This window comes from Sus scrofa, chromosome 8 (genome assembly GCF_054392235.1).
Source record: "Sus scrofa isolate SSC_HxYL_T2T_F1_AM1 chromosome 8, Sscrofa_HxYL_maternal_Yorkshire_Landrace_v2.0, whole genome shotgun sequence".
In the NCBI taxonomy this organism is placed as follows: Eukaryota; Metazoa; Chordata; class Mammalia; order Artiodactyla; family Suidae; genus Sus; species Sus scrofa.
The window spans coordinates 144886991-144902402 of NC_139390.1; the positions used below are offsets into that span (position 1 = coordinate 144886991).

Consider the following 15412-nt stretch of genomic DNA (forward strand, 5'->3'; position numbering starts at 1 on the left):
GGATTTCCCGTCGTGGCTCAGCAGGAACTGTATCCATGAGGATGCAGGTTTGATCCCTGGCCTCAGTCAGCAGGTTAAGGATCCGGTGTTGCCCTGAGCTGTGGTGGAGGTCACTGACACGGCTCAGATATGGTATTGCCGTGGCTGTGGTGTAGCCAGCAGCTACAGCTGTGATTCAACCCATAGCCTGGGAACTTCTATATGCTGCAGGTAAGGACCTAAAAAAAGACCGAAAAAAAAGGAAGAGCCGTGTGGTGCATCATAGTATCCCTTCAACGCTTCACTAAGATTAGAACACTAACAGATGAGAACCTGAGCTGGGATCCCAGGTAGGCAGTTTGATTCAGAACTCATGCCCTACCATCAGTTAGGAAGACCTGAGAAGCAGCCGCATGAAGGCACTTCAAATCCCTCATCCTGACGTTAAAGAGAAGATCTTTGAGGAGGCTACAAGAGGCAGGGTCCTTTGGCACTAATGTGTGTAAGTACTTCCAAATCGAGGCGAGGCCAAAGGACGTGCATAGCTGGAACAAGCTGCCACAGGCAATTCTTTTTTTTTTTTTTTTTTTTTTTTTTTGTCTTTTGCCTTTTTCACAGCTCATGGCAATGCCAGACCCTTAACCCACTGAGCAAGGCCAGGGATCAAACCCACAACCTCGTGGTTCCTAGTCAGATTCGTTAACCACTGCACCACAACGGGAACTCCTGCCACAGGTAATTCTAACAAACTTTGTCCCCCACCAGAGGAGAATCCCTTGTGTAGCTGTCAAGGGAATTTTTTTTAATTTAATTTTATTTTTTTGTTGTGCCCACAGCATGCAGAAATTCCCAGGCCAGGAATCAAACCTGCGCCACAGCAGTGACCTCAGCCATGGCAGTGACAACACTGGATTCTTAACCACTAGGCCACCAGGGAACTCCCAAGGAAAGATTATTGAAATAAGCTTTGGGTACTGTTGATTTTGGTCATGTGTTTAAAATAGAGCTCATCTGTGTGGACAACCAGACACCTGAAAAACATCACAAAATAAGCAGCTGCTCGGCCTCTTGTAGGAAAATGTTTAAAGAACAGAATTAAAACTGCCAAATGTATTCTAAGATAAAATTACTTTTTTCCCTAAAATAGATTGTGTAATTCTGCAACACAACGAGAGGTCTTATTGATTTTTTTAAAAAGTAGAGTTTCAGGAGTGATTCAGGGAAATTGCTCCAATGTCAGACAATGGATCTTCTAAGAGAAATCTGTATTACTAAGAGACAGAATTTTCCCACTCATTTCTTTCATTTTATACTCTATAGAGCAGTCATGAAATCATTAAAAATACTACTTTCCCAATGTTCAAATGATGAAGACATAGATTGTGACTCAGAATGAAGGAATTTAAACTCAAGGCAAAACTTCCTTTTCTGCCTGTTTTATTTTTGCTTTATGACTTTTACAGGGTTCACGTTCTTTTCGGCATCCTCAGTTTCCAAACCTGACCAACTTTCTATGCTCAGAAAGGAAAAAAAAAATAGAAATAAATATGGGGACAAATAATGAATCCATGCTTACTAGATTCTGTGCTAGCCTCACATAGACTCTCCAAGCACATCAACCAAATGTTACTTACATGACTTTTGGTAATTCTTTTCGGCGAATAGCATTTTATAGTAGATTTGTCTTTGTCCTTTTAACTATCATTTGCGAACTGTTCCTAAAACACATCCCAGAACCAGGAGAGAGGCAATCTAAGGTTAAACATTGATCATGGATAAGCCACAAAGTAAATACTCTATGAATGGACAGTAACATTGTCACTCAAAGCCTAAGATCTATGTTACTTTATCCAATAATGGTGCTATGTTTACATTAAAAAAATCCTTGTTTCTATCCCAAATTCATATTAGATGCTTCGGTACCTCTGCTGCCCCTTTCATGGGCTTTACGATGACTATAAAATTACTGCTGGTCTACTTGCTCCTATCTTACCTACAGTCTAGATTCTAGATTGTAAATATCAAGAGCACAGAATCTAGTCCAGCGCTAAGTCCAACCACGTAACAGGAACACAATAGGTATTTATTGACTGAATGAATGAATCAACTCAAAGAACGTTTCACAGCTTGGGTTTCCGTCAACGCCGTACTATTTAAATATCACTTTACAGAACAGTCTCACTTAGTCAGTATTTTTCTTGCATCTACCCAAAGCAACAGTGTTTTGTTTTTTTTTCCTCTCTAATATTCAGGACTATTTTTTAAAGAAATACCTTCAACTAGACGTCTCATAGATCCCAGCTGTAAACTACTGAGAAGGAAGACGGGGGAAAAGGAGAGCCTGATAACATAAGGCAGAAGCACTATGCCTTGTTTTCTTAAAAAGATAAATAAATTGCCTCACGTGGTCCTGATATTTTTCCAGGTCCCCATGTCCAAACATTCCACCAATTACAAAAAGACTCCCTCCTGCAGTCCGTCCCTGACACGGAGGCAAAGTGCAAATTCCTTGCGCACCTCAGGGCCTTTGAACACTAGTCTCTGCCCTACACTCTGAAGCCAGCTCCCCTTCGTTCTTCATGTCTCAGCTTAAATGCGTCTCCTCAAAGAGGCCCTTTCTGAATGTTCTCTCTGCTTGATTTCTTTTCTTTTCATAGCACACGATATTATAATTATGAACTCACTCATGTGTACTTTTGTTTGCTATCTGCTCCTCACCTACACCTGCCTGCTCACGTCCACGACAGCAGGGACTGTATTGTCTTATTTCCCTTTGGACCTCCAGCACCCAGTGCAATACCCAAGGCAGAGTAATCACGCAAAAAGACCTGAATTAAATCAAGAACTGAGAGCTGTATTAATATGACTTATATTATACTTATTTCTCTGTGATCCCATGCATTTGTGATTTTAGTTTTCAATATCCTATAGTGCCCTTGCTGGGTTATACCTTCACGTTTGTAGAACAATATAAACTAGTGCCACTAATAATGATACTATCGTGATACAAAAGATCTTGAACACCTTTTAAGATGAAAACGAAAATGATGTTTTGTGTAATGTTAACATTCATTTGTGTCGACGTGCTCTAAATTAGGAAAAAACTAGTCATTCACCTCTACTACTCTGGCAGCTAAGACCCCATTCTCCGTGTTATTCTGAAATGGTTTGGCTCCTATTACCTGTGACCACAGCACGAATCATCTCCCAGCAGCTTAAGACCACAACATTTACTCTGCTCCCACATCTACCAGCTGAGCAGAGTTAGACCTGGAAAGCTTGTCTCGCTCCACTCAGTGTCAGCTGACTGATGGAAAGGCCGGGTGTAGAATCACCTGAGGACTTGTTCCCTCACGTGCCTGCCACTTGGGCTGAGAAGACGCCAGGAGCTTGAGGCTGGAGGAATGGGGTTCCTCGGTTATCTCTTTCCAACCCCAGGCGACCTCCACGTGGCCTCCCCGCTTGATGTCTTCAGCGTGCCTGGTCTTCTCTCTGGTTCAGAGAGACCAAGGTGGAAGTCCCGAGAGAGAGAGAGCCTCATGGAAGCAGGACCGACAGCAACATTTTGTTTAAATGTTTTTAAGGCCACGCCTGCAGCATGTGGAAGTTCCCGGGCTAGGGAATCAGAGCCGCAGCTGCAGCCTTCGCCACAGCCACGCCAGAGCTGAGCTGCATCTGCGACCTATGCCACAGCTCACAACAGCACTGGATCCTTAATCCGCTGAGCGAGGGCCAGGGATCGAACCCGCATCCTCATGGGCATTAACGTCAGTTTCTGAGCCACCGAGGAATAAGTTTTGAGACTCAGTGCAAATTGAAAATGCAGGGCTCCCTGTTTAAAAATAACTGAGAATTCCAAGACAGCTACCGCAAAGCATTAAAACAAGCCTACCATGGGGTTTTTCTGGGTGGGGGGCCCCCGCAATGCCAGCCGTGATGGAAGCTGTATTGTATTTCGTGATCTAGCGTCCGTCAGCATCCCTTCTGCTGCACTCCATTCACTGAGGTACTCACAAGGCCCCACCCAATCTCTACACGAAGAGAAATTATTCAGCATCTTGTTGGGATCTGGAAGAGCATGCAGAGCTGGAAAAATGACCGCAGCCCTTTCCGAAAATACAGTCTACCGCACGTGTGCTACAAATGACCGGCTCATCTTTGGAGAACAGAAACGCTTCAAACTTGGACAATTCATACTGACAACCATAACAGCCACTACACATTTGGGGCTCTTTCTGTATGTGGGGTGCTCACCGAGCACCTGAGACAGCATCTCATTTAATCCTCCTGACTCCCCACTTCATAGGTACGGTGCTAGCATTCCTGCTACAGAGCTGAGATCAAAGAGAGGTGGAAAAATCACACAGTGAATAAGAGAACGGGGAGCTGATCCAGGTCCGATGCTGAGAGTGCTTATCACTGTTCAGGGTGTTGAGTAAATTTCCCAAGAGAAAAATCCTGTCTCCTACCAGCAGGTGGTTCTATGATGGTTAGCCAGAGCGGGTAGCTCACAGGCTGTCGGCTTAGCTGTCAACCTCCTATCTCTGCTCCACCCCTCACAGTGCACGTGCTCATGTGCCTGATTCCAATGTCTGGATGTACGAGAAGACAACGGGGGCAGAGTTTCACCCCTGGAGGGGAAAGCGGGGAAAGGAAGGAAGGAAGGAAGGAAGAAGGAAAGAGAGAGAGGAAAGAATGAAGGAAGAAAGGAAGGAAGAGGGAGGGGGAAGGAAGGAAGGAAGATAGTGGTTGACTTGGTCCATCTTCAAGATCTGCATGGGAAATACACAAATCACGGCAGTGTATGCAGCTCTATTTTTCCATCTTGTGTTCTGAGGAAAATAGAGCAGATTTATAGAAAAAGAAAAGAATTAAGTAGAGAGCCATAAAGTCTATGAGAGAGAGAGTATCAGCAATAACCATATCAGTAGTCTCAGACTATTCTTGAGGCCCAAGTACATCCCTGATCCAGAGATAACTGCACACCCTTAGGAGACAACTTTTATGTTTGGCTAGTGTCAGCCTAAGTGTGCTCCCATTATTTGACAGCAAAATAATCAAAACTCATACAGGTAAAATACCAGCTTGCCTTAACTTACAGAGAGCAAATTCTAGAAACAGCCAATGGGCTTCCCAAAATAAAAAATAACAAGTTCGTAGCTTTCCAAGAGCTCTAGAAACTATGGAGGTAAATCCAGGTTATGTTTCGATAGGAAGTAAAAGGTGAAAGATTCTACGTATAACAACAAGATAAAATAGACACCTCACGATCACTGCTGGGGGAAAAAAGCACATCCAAGCCAATCAGTCTAGGATGTTTTAGCCTGCCTTCAGCATGTTAAAGAAAAGACTCTACCTCTATGAAATGAATTATACAGACTTTTGATTTCGCCCAGTTTCTGAAAAGAAAATCCGCTTTCCTGCTCTCCCCCGGCAGATCCACGTCAATTGCTCCTTCATTACCCATTTCTACCTAGAACTCCTAGTGGCTCTGGCATCACTGGAGAAGCACTCCAGTGTGTGTATCAAGAGCACTTCCTCTAAGTTCTATGCAGAGAAGAGGAGCAGGAAAGGCTGTGCTTCTGTCTCAAGAGCTTCGCTCCCCTTCTCTCGTGCTTCTCACCCACGCGGGGCCTCCACCCTCTTCATCTGGGGAGCAATTTCCCGAGCCTGCAGTTGAGGGGGGAGGGGGTGGGAGGAAGAGGGGTTCTGGCGAACAGCTGGGGCCCATCACTTCTCATTGCAGGTCTTGGGAGATGTGGTTGACAGAGTGATGCGCAGAGCCTGTCCCAGTTAATGACTCCGGCATTCTCCATCATTATCCCCATCATTAGAAAATTAGGAGGACAGAAGGTATTTACTGTAAACCTGCCACCTCCCAAGGAGAGATAAATAGAAACTGATAAATGGGCTCTTCTGGTGCTGTTCGTCTATTAACCTTCTGCTTCCCAGCTCCGGCATATGCATGCCATCCTGCCATTAATATCCAGTAATTGGCATGGCAGCGGGCAATACAATCATACCTTTACTGTGAGCGTTCCCTCCGTGCGGTGAGCCTGCGCACGCACACAATTACATTCATAATGAAGCTTTGCTAAACAGTCCGGTTAAAAGACATTAGGCAGTTGGTTCCCCAGCCATAACACCAGCCTCCCACAGCCATTCCGAGCTTAACTCTTCACTAGCCTGGGCACGGGCTGCCTGCCTTGCTAGTCTTTCTGCTCTCATTGCATGCATGCCAACCTAGTCCTTAAAGGTATACTCTTCGTATTTGTTCCGTTTTTTTCTTTTTTAACAGCTTCTCTTTCTTAACTCTAAGTTCCTTGGGAGCAAAGGGCTGCCAGCCTATGAATGATTTCGGAAGCACCTCATCTGGGTGACTGCCTGGCAATGAGGGCAGGATGGCATTTCATCCATGTGTGGCCACTGGCAACCTCCAGGAGGCAATGTCCCTCATTTGTCCTCTGTTGAGAGCCAAGCTGTTTAGCAGTGTCTCCCAAGGAGATTTTGAGTTCCTGAGTGCATTCCTAGGTGCCAAGGGGGAGAAAGGAGACATCTACTCACACTTACTCTCTGCATGAGAAGAGAGCTGAAAGGAGGACAATCACCTTGGTGTCTGACAGTAGGAAGACCGTGCTCATGGCTCATCTGCTCAATTCTCAGGGATCTTGAAAGAGCATGAATCCCAGGAGATCCTGGGTTTGCAGAAAACTGAGGCCCACAGAGAGAGCCACCTCATTCTGTTACCCATCTGCTCACACTGTGGCTGCGAAACGAACATTTGGTCTCTGCTTCCCTGACCTATTTCTTCCCAAGTTGCATTCCAGTGTTTACTATGAAGACTTTACAACAGTGACTGCAGTGGGCAGACTGTTTCACAGGATGAAATGTGAAAAGCAGAGAGGCGTCATCTCTTAGAAACATAGGGCAGGGCAGATTCTAGGGAACGAAGCAAGCTGGTCCTAAACATGGCCCTGAGAGGGTGAAAGGAAAAAAAAGAGACAGTTGCAAGGGGGGAGGTGCAGTTGGCGAGAGGCAATATCAGCAAAGAGATAAAAAGCCATAAAAAGACCAACGAGAAGAAAATGACATGACAATCTTATTACTGGTGTTCAGGAACCATAGCCTCTCTGTCAGAAAAACACCAGATCACCCATTTGAGAACTTCATAAAACTAAATGATCAATAGATTATAGCTCTGACCCTCCTTCCACACAGCATAAAACAAATAATAATATCTCCAATAAATATAACAAATAGGGCCTTCTTTCCCGGTTCCTGCAGACTCTACAGAACATGCTACAGGATCTTTTCATTTCCTCTTCAGGATAGCAAGCAGCTTGCCAGACTCCCAGTCAAGCACAGCCTCTCCAGCTGTCCTCCAAGCATCACCTTTAAATACAGAGTCTGGATGTCGCTGGGCAGCCCTGCACTCACAGAGGCTTTCATTCCACAGAAACATCTGGGGGCAGAGCCTCTGTCAGTCAGCACTCTAATAACTAAAACTCTCCGGACACTGGTGCCAGCACACACCCCTGCTATAATGATAAACAATGTTTGACATGATGAGCTGAAGACAGGTCAAGGGACTGATGTGAATTCTGCCTCTTCTCCAACATTCCTTATTTCTAACTGCCTTTATATTTTTTATATTTATCTCTTACGATGCATAGCAAAGTCCAAGGCAGTCATCAGGAGATGATATTAGCATGTAAACCAATGAAGTTACAATCTCCCTCACACCCTGCACAAAAAATAAACTCAAAATGGCTTAAAGACTTAACTATAAGACAGGATACCATAAAATGCTGAAGAGAACACAGGCAAAACAGTCTCAGGCATAAATCATAATAACATTTTCCTAGGTCAGTCTCCCAAGGAAAATGAAATAAAAGCAAAAATAAACAAATGGGACCTAATCAAACTTACAAGCTTTTGCACAGCAAAGTAAACCATAAACAAAATGAAAAGACAACCTAAGGACTGGAAAACATATTTGCAAATGTTGTGATTGACAAGGGCTTCATTTCCAAAATATACAAAGAGTCCATTCAACTCAATAACAAAAAAAATCTGCTGGTGGAAATGGAAATTGGGGCAGCCACTGCGGAAAACAGTGTGGAGGTTCCCCCAGAAACTAAAAAACAGAGTTGCCATAAGATCCAACAACTCCACTCCTGGGCGTATATCCAGACAAAATTAGGATTCAAAAAGATACATAGTGTTCACAGCAGAACTATTTACAATAAGCCAAGATATGGAAACAACCTAAATGTCTATCAGTGGATGAACGCACAGAGATGTAGTACATATATACAATAAAATATTACTCGGCCATAAAAAGAATGAAATAATGCCATTTGCAGCAACATCGATGGACGCAGGGATTATCATACTAAGAGAAGTCAGAAAGAGGAAGACAAATAGCATACGATATCATTTACATGTGGAATCTAAAATATGACACAAATGAACTTACTTAAAAAACATAAACAGATCACAGAATACAGAACAGACCTGTGGTTGTCGGGGGGAAAGGGGTGAGGGAGGAAGGATTGGAAGTCTGGAGTTGGCAGATGCAAACTATTACATACAGGATGGATAAACAACAAGATCCTACTATACAGCACAGGAAACTATATTCCATATCCTATGATAAACCATAATGGAAAAGAATATGAAAAAGAGTACATATAAGTATGACTGAATTATTTTGGTGTATAGCAGAAATTAACACAACGTTATAAATCAACTGTACCTCAATAAAATGGCTTAAAAAAAATGAAGTTTTGAGGATCTTATATACAGCATGGTCATCCTAGCTAATGATATAGCATTTAAAATTGAGGTATAGCTGATTTACAATATGGTGTTAGTTTTAGGTGTAGAATGTGTTACTTATCTTGATCTTGGTAATCATTCCACAATGTGTATGTATGTCAATGCATCACATTGTACACTTTAAGCATATTGTTCTATTTGTCAATTTTTCCTTACTAAAGCTGGAGGGAGAGAGACTAAAAATAAAGTTGCCATGTGATCCAGAAATTCCACTCCTGGGTATATATCCAGACAAAACTATAACTTGAAAAGATACACGTAACCCTATGTTCATAAAAGTACTATTTACAATAGCCAAGACATGGAAGCAATCTAAATGTCCATCGACAGATGAATGAATAAAGAAGATGTGGTACACACACACACACACACACACACAATGGAATACTACTCAGTCATAAAAAAGAACAAAATAATGCCACTTGCAGCAACATAGGTGGATCTAGAGATCATCATATTAAGTGAAGCAAGTCAGAAAGAGAAAGATAATTATCATATGAAATCACCTATATGTGGAATTTAAAATATGATAAAATGAATTTATTTACAAAACAGACTCACAAACATAGAAAACAAACTTATAGTTACCAAAGGGGAATAGAGCAGAGGGAATAAATTAGGAATTTGGGATTAGCAGATACAAATCTCCATATATAAAGTAGATGAACAACAGGTCCTACTATACAGCACAGGGAACCATACTCAATATCCTGTAATGAAACCATATGGGGAAGTTTTATAGTTATACATACATAACTTTTACATATTTTATATAAATGTATACATGTATATTATATATAAATATATGCAACTTGTATATACTCTATATTTTTATATAGTTATATATATTCATATATATTTCTATGAATCACTTTACGGCACACCAGAAAGTATCACAACATTACAAGTCAACTATACTTCAATTAAAAAAAAAGATGATATTAGGGTCCCTATTGCAGAGTTATGGAAACTAAGAAAGGACAAGTGACTTTCCCCAGTCACGTAGCTAGGACCAGAGTCCTGCTTCCTCTCCAGGGCCACTGTGTTGCCAGCTCTAGCAGGTACCATTCACACTGCATTCTGTGCGAATGGCACTCCCGCAGATGGGCAGCACAGCAGCCCTAAAAAAAGCAGCATGGTATAGTGGAACTTGAAAGAGCTTTGAAGTCAAGCACTGATTTTGCCACTTACTAGCTGCATTACCCAGGATATTTTTAAATTTCTATGAATTTTCTTTCTTCATCTATGAAATGGAGTGATGATAATAGCAATCCCTATAGCATAAATATATTAATATATGAAAATTGTGAAAAACACTTCCTGGAGCATTTCTTTCTCTGCCTTTCCCCTCCTCCTCTACATTATAAATAGTTTATCATGTTGCCTCTCTAGTCTAAGAAAAGTTTAATGTAAATATATTTTGCTATACTCTAGCTCTTTGGAAATCAAAACTATATAACACAATGGTAACTCTCCTTTTAAGTGGAGATAAATTAACCAGACTATTTCATTCCCATGCCATTAGTGAAAATCAAGGGATAGTCCGCACAGTAGAAGATAAAAACACAGTGTGAGACATCTTACAATTCTTCAGCCATCCCCACCACAAGGGATTTCTGACTTCTCTTCCCTTAGTACTTGCTTATTACCGCAAGCGCTCCTCTCTCAAGCGCATCTTTGCCATTTGTCTCTCCCCTTCAATGTCAAGAGGTTTAACAATCCCAACAGCCAGCACTGACAGCTGACAATTTTAAGAAATTCAACTTTTTATTAATCCAATAAACCATTCTTGCTGAAAGGGAACTTGCATGTGGTGTATGCACCATGGCTGCAGACCCTGAATTACAGTTTTCTCTCCTGGTTCCAAATAAACCCATCTTTGCTGGGGAAATAGCTGGCAGTCTATTTGTTTCAGACCAACAGATTCAACCCTCATTTTTCAGACCATGCTCCGGCACTCTTCATTTGGGATTCTCGCTCAGGCAGATTACCACTTTCTGCCATCCACAAGCTTTAGGAAATATTATTGAGCCTTGAACAATGTGGGGGTTTGGGGCCCTGACACTCCACACAGTTGAAAATCTGGGTGTAACTTAGAGTCAGCCCTCCATATATGAGGTTCCTCTGTTATATGCAGCTCTTTCATATCTGTGGTTCTACACTGTGGATTCCTTTAAATGAGAATATGTAGTACTATGGTATTTACTATAAAAAAAATTTGTGTGTAAGTGTAGTTGCCCAGTTCAAACCTCTGTTGTTCAAGGGTCAACTGCATATGGGAGTAATTTCTAGTTATCAAAACGACAGGGACCAAGTTCAGCAACATAGCAGGATACGAGATCAATACACAAAAATCGATTGTATTTCTACATACTAGCAATAAACATTCTGAAAATAAAATAAGGAAAACAATTCCATTTATAATAGCATGAAAAGAGTACAATACTTGAGAATAAAATTAGCAGATGTGTACAACATGTATGCTAAAAAACTACAAAATATCATTGAAGGAAATCAAAGAAGAAATAAGCAAAAGGGAAGATATTCTGTGTTCATGGATTGAAAGACAATATAGTTAAGATGAAAATATTCCTTGGCCTGATCTACAGATTTAATGCAAACCTTATCAACACCCCAACCTCCTGTTTTGCAGACATCAACATGCTGATTGAAAATTCATATGGAAATGCAAGGAACTCAGAATAGCTAAAGTAACTTTTAAAAAGAACAAATTTGGAGGACTCATACATTCTGATTTCAAAACTTACTACAAAGCCACAATAATCAAGACAATATGTTACTGGTATAAAAACAGTCATATAAATCAATGGAATAGAATTTAGATCCAGACATAACTCCTAAATTTAAGCTTAATAGATTTTTGACAAGCATGTCAGGACCACTGAATGAGAAAGAATAGTCTTTTCAAAATGATGTTGGCACAGCTGGGTGCAAAAGAATGAAGTTAGATCCCTACCTCACAATCTATAAGACAATCAAACAAAACCTCAAATGGATCATAGAATATAGGAGCAAAAAGTATAAAACTTAGAAAAAATACGAGTAAATCTTTACAATCTTGGATTAAACAATTTTCTCTTAGATTTGATACCAATTAAGAAAAAAGAAAATATAAACCAAATTTCATCAAAATTAAAAACTTTTATACTTCATGGGCACCATGAAGAAAGTGTCCTTGATAAATACCATAGACTAGGAGAAAATATTTGTGGATTATGTATCTGATAAATGGCCTTGTGGCCTAAATATATTAAGAACTCTTATAGTCAACAGTAAAAACAAAACAAAACAAAACACCTCAATTAAGAGATAGGTAAAAGATTTGAATAGCAATTTCTCCAAAGAAGATATACAATAAGCACATGAAGAGATGTTCAAAATCATTAGTCATTAGGGAATACAAATCAAATGTACAATTAGATACCACTTCACACTAAAATGTTTTTAATAGGAAAAAAAATAGGTAATAACAAGTGTTGGTGAGGATATGGAGAAACTGGAACACGTACATTGCTAATGGTGTAAAATTATGAGACCACAATAGAAAAGAGTCTGATTGGGTCTCAAAAAGTTAAACATAGAGTTTCCATTTGACCCACTAATTCTGCTTCTAGGTATATACCCTAGAGAATTGAAAACAAATGTCTCCACAAAAACTGCACACAAATATTCACTACAGAATCATTCCTAATAGCTAAAAAGTAGAAACTATCTAAATATCTGTCAATTGATAAATGAATAAACAAAATGTGGTATATCCATACAATGGAATAATATTCGGCAATAAAAAAGGAAAGAAGTACTGATGAAATGTTGCAACATGGATTAAAAACCATGCTAAGTGAAAAAAACCAGTCACAAAAGCCACATATTATATGGTTACAGTTATAGGTATTGTCCAGAAAGGCAAATCTATTAAGATAGAAGATTAGTGGATTCTAGGGAAGAAAGGGAGAAGGAACAGGGAGTGATGAAAATATTCAGGAAAGAGATGATACTGATGGTTGCACAACTTTGTGAATATACTAAAAAACATTGAATTGTACACTTTAAATGAGTGATGTTTGTGGTATGTGAATTATATCTCAATAAAGCTGAATTTTTTTAATAATACAAACCTACTACTGGCAATTTAGGCAGGGACCAAGTATTCTAGACATTCTGAAATATCACGAAAGTTCTGTTTAATTGAAATTTTTTAATGAAACACTATCAGCATTTATTTCTGAGTCATTTATTTCAGAGGTAAATCCTGCACTGCCCCCTGCCCTGGTCATTATCATATTTATGAAAAGTCAATGTTCTATAGTAGAAAGGGCACCAATTAAGAAATCAAAAGATTTGGATACTATTTTAAGCTCAACTACCAAGCAAGTTATATCACTTCCCTAGGTCTCTTTCATCATCTAACAGGTGAAGAGTGTGATGGTTAATTTTATGTGTCAATCCATCTGGGTCATGGTGCCCAGTTATGTGGTCAAACATCATTCTGGATAATTCTGAGAGTGTGTTTTTGGATAAGATTAACATTTACATCAATAAACATTGAGTAAAGCAGACTGCCCTCCATAACATGGGTGGACCTCATCCAATCATTTGAAGGCCTGAACAGAACAAAAGAGTGACTTCCACAAGCAAGAGGAAATTCTGCCAGCAGATGTCCCTTGGACTTGAACTGCAGCACTTCCTGGTCTCCAGCCATGGATCCCATTCTGCAGATTTTGGATTTGCCATTCTCCATAATAACATGGGCCAAATCCTTCAAACAAATCTCTTCTACACACACACACACCATTGGTTATGTTTGTCTAGAGAACCCTAATACAAAAAAATACCAAAAAAAAAATTTGCTTGGAGATCTAAGGTCTCTTCCATCTCCAGCAAGATCAGCCTTCAAAACTATGAGAATTTAAAGCTGCAGGTGCTTCTAGAGCAATTTGGAAGTTGTAACTGACCTTGTCAATTCCACTGAAACAAAGACAGTCATTTGGGAGTGCCTACAGAAATACTACTTGCATTGACTCACCTGCCTTATAACTGTCCTCTAAAGCTGAAATGGAATATAAAGGTCCCTAAAAGTCTATGTGACAAGAATATTAAGGCATATAACCATATGGCATTAGCACAACCAGATCTAAAAACATTAGGTGTAGGTGGGCTTTGTTTTTACTTTTGGTCCCCGTGCCCTCCACCCCTGTTTTTGCATGCTTTGTATATTTTAATGGCAGAAATTTAGGCACTGAGGCAAGAGAGTGAATGTGATATTTGCAGGAAAATGACCAACTTTGAACACCCAACACAATAGCATGTATACAACCATTTACTTTGCTTATGATTAAAACAAGTTTAGATACTCTTACAGAAGCTGAAGTCATCAGTCTTCATTGATCACAAACACTAAATTCTCATTTTAAAAATATGGTTGATTCTATGTTATTCTGTGACCGACTATTCAGATGTGTATTATTGGGAGCTTTTTCTTTTCTTTTCTAGCAACATGAGTTTTTGCCATTTCACAGCTCATTTGTTACCTTCACCAACTTTGCTGCACTCATTATTATCCCTGGCAAAAGACCTGATGAAAGAGGCAGTTGATGTAAATGAGGTTTTTAGATTCTCTACATCTTCCCTTTCTACGATGACTATGGATAATCAAGAATTGACTGCAAAGAGCAGAGAATGCAGTTAGGCATCATGTAAGGACAGCTTCACACGTCAAATCACTACGAACACCTTAAGGGGAGTATCGGGTAAGGGGCAGCAACTGTAAATCAGGTGACACTTTCTTGTCAATGCTACATGATACTTTCTGAAACGTCTTAAGAGAACTGATCACAAAAAAAATGTATAACCATAATTCATCAACCCATTTCACAAGAGAAACACATTAATTGAGGTGCTTTGCCTATAGGATATATGGTGATTTAGAAGAGCTGTCAGGAATCATTTCATTCAAAAAGTGTGTAATTAAAACCCACTAAGTTCCAGATACAGTTCCAGGTAGGCACTGAGGATATGAAGATGGGAAGACAGGGCTCCTGCTTACATTTTAGTGGAGAGAGAAATAAATAAGTAAATTAATTATATTTTTAATTCTATAATAATTCATGAAAAGGGAACTCCCAGAGTGCTAGGACAAGCCAAAGGGAACTTTATCCAAGACTGGTAAGTCAGAGAGGTCATTTCATAAGAGGTGATACCTGAATTAAGCAGTAAGGGATGATTAAAGGTTGGTTTTAAAAAGGTGAAAGGTAATTTTAACTAATGAATTTTTTATTGAGGTATAGTTAATTCACAATATTTTGTTAGTTTCAGGTGTATACCAAAGTTTATTCAGATATATATACATATATATATATATATAGAGAGAGAGAGATTAATTTACACAAACACATACACATATGTATAGCCTTGTTGTTACCTATTTTGTGTAGAGAAGTTTGTATCTGTCAATCCCATACTGCTCAATTATCCCTCCCTCTTTCCTCTTTGGTAGCCGTAAGTTTGTTTTCTAAGTCTGTGAATCTGTCTCTGTTCTGTACAAATTCATTTGCATTATTTTTTAGATTCC

General features: G+C 39.8%; 1 long non-coding RNA gene across 5 annotated transcripts in view; it reads right to left on the reverse strand.

Annotated features, from left to right (window-relative positions):
• The window catches only part of LOC102167132 (uncharacterized), a 659279-nt gene that overhangs the window by 537575 nt on the left and 106292 nt on the right, over positions 1–15412 (reverse strand). The window contains exon 1 of one of the 5 annotated variants that reach the window (XR_014813526.1): positions 6003–6162. The exons of the other annotated variants lie outside the window; for them this stretch is intronic. This is a non-coding gene — a long non-coding RNA (uncharacterized LOC102167132). Of the gene's footprint in view, positions 1–6002; positions 6163–15412 lie in introns of those variants that run through there. 5 annotated transcript variants of the gene reach the window in all.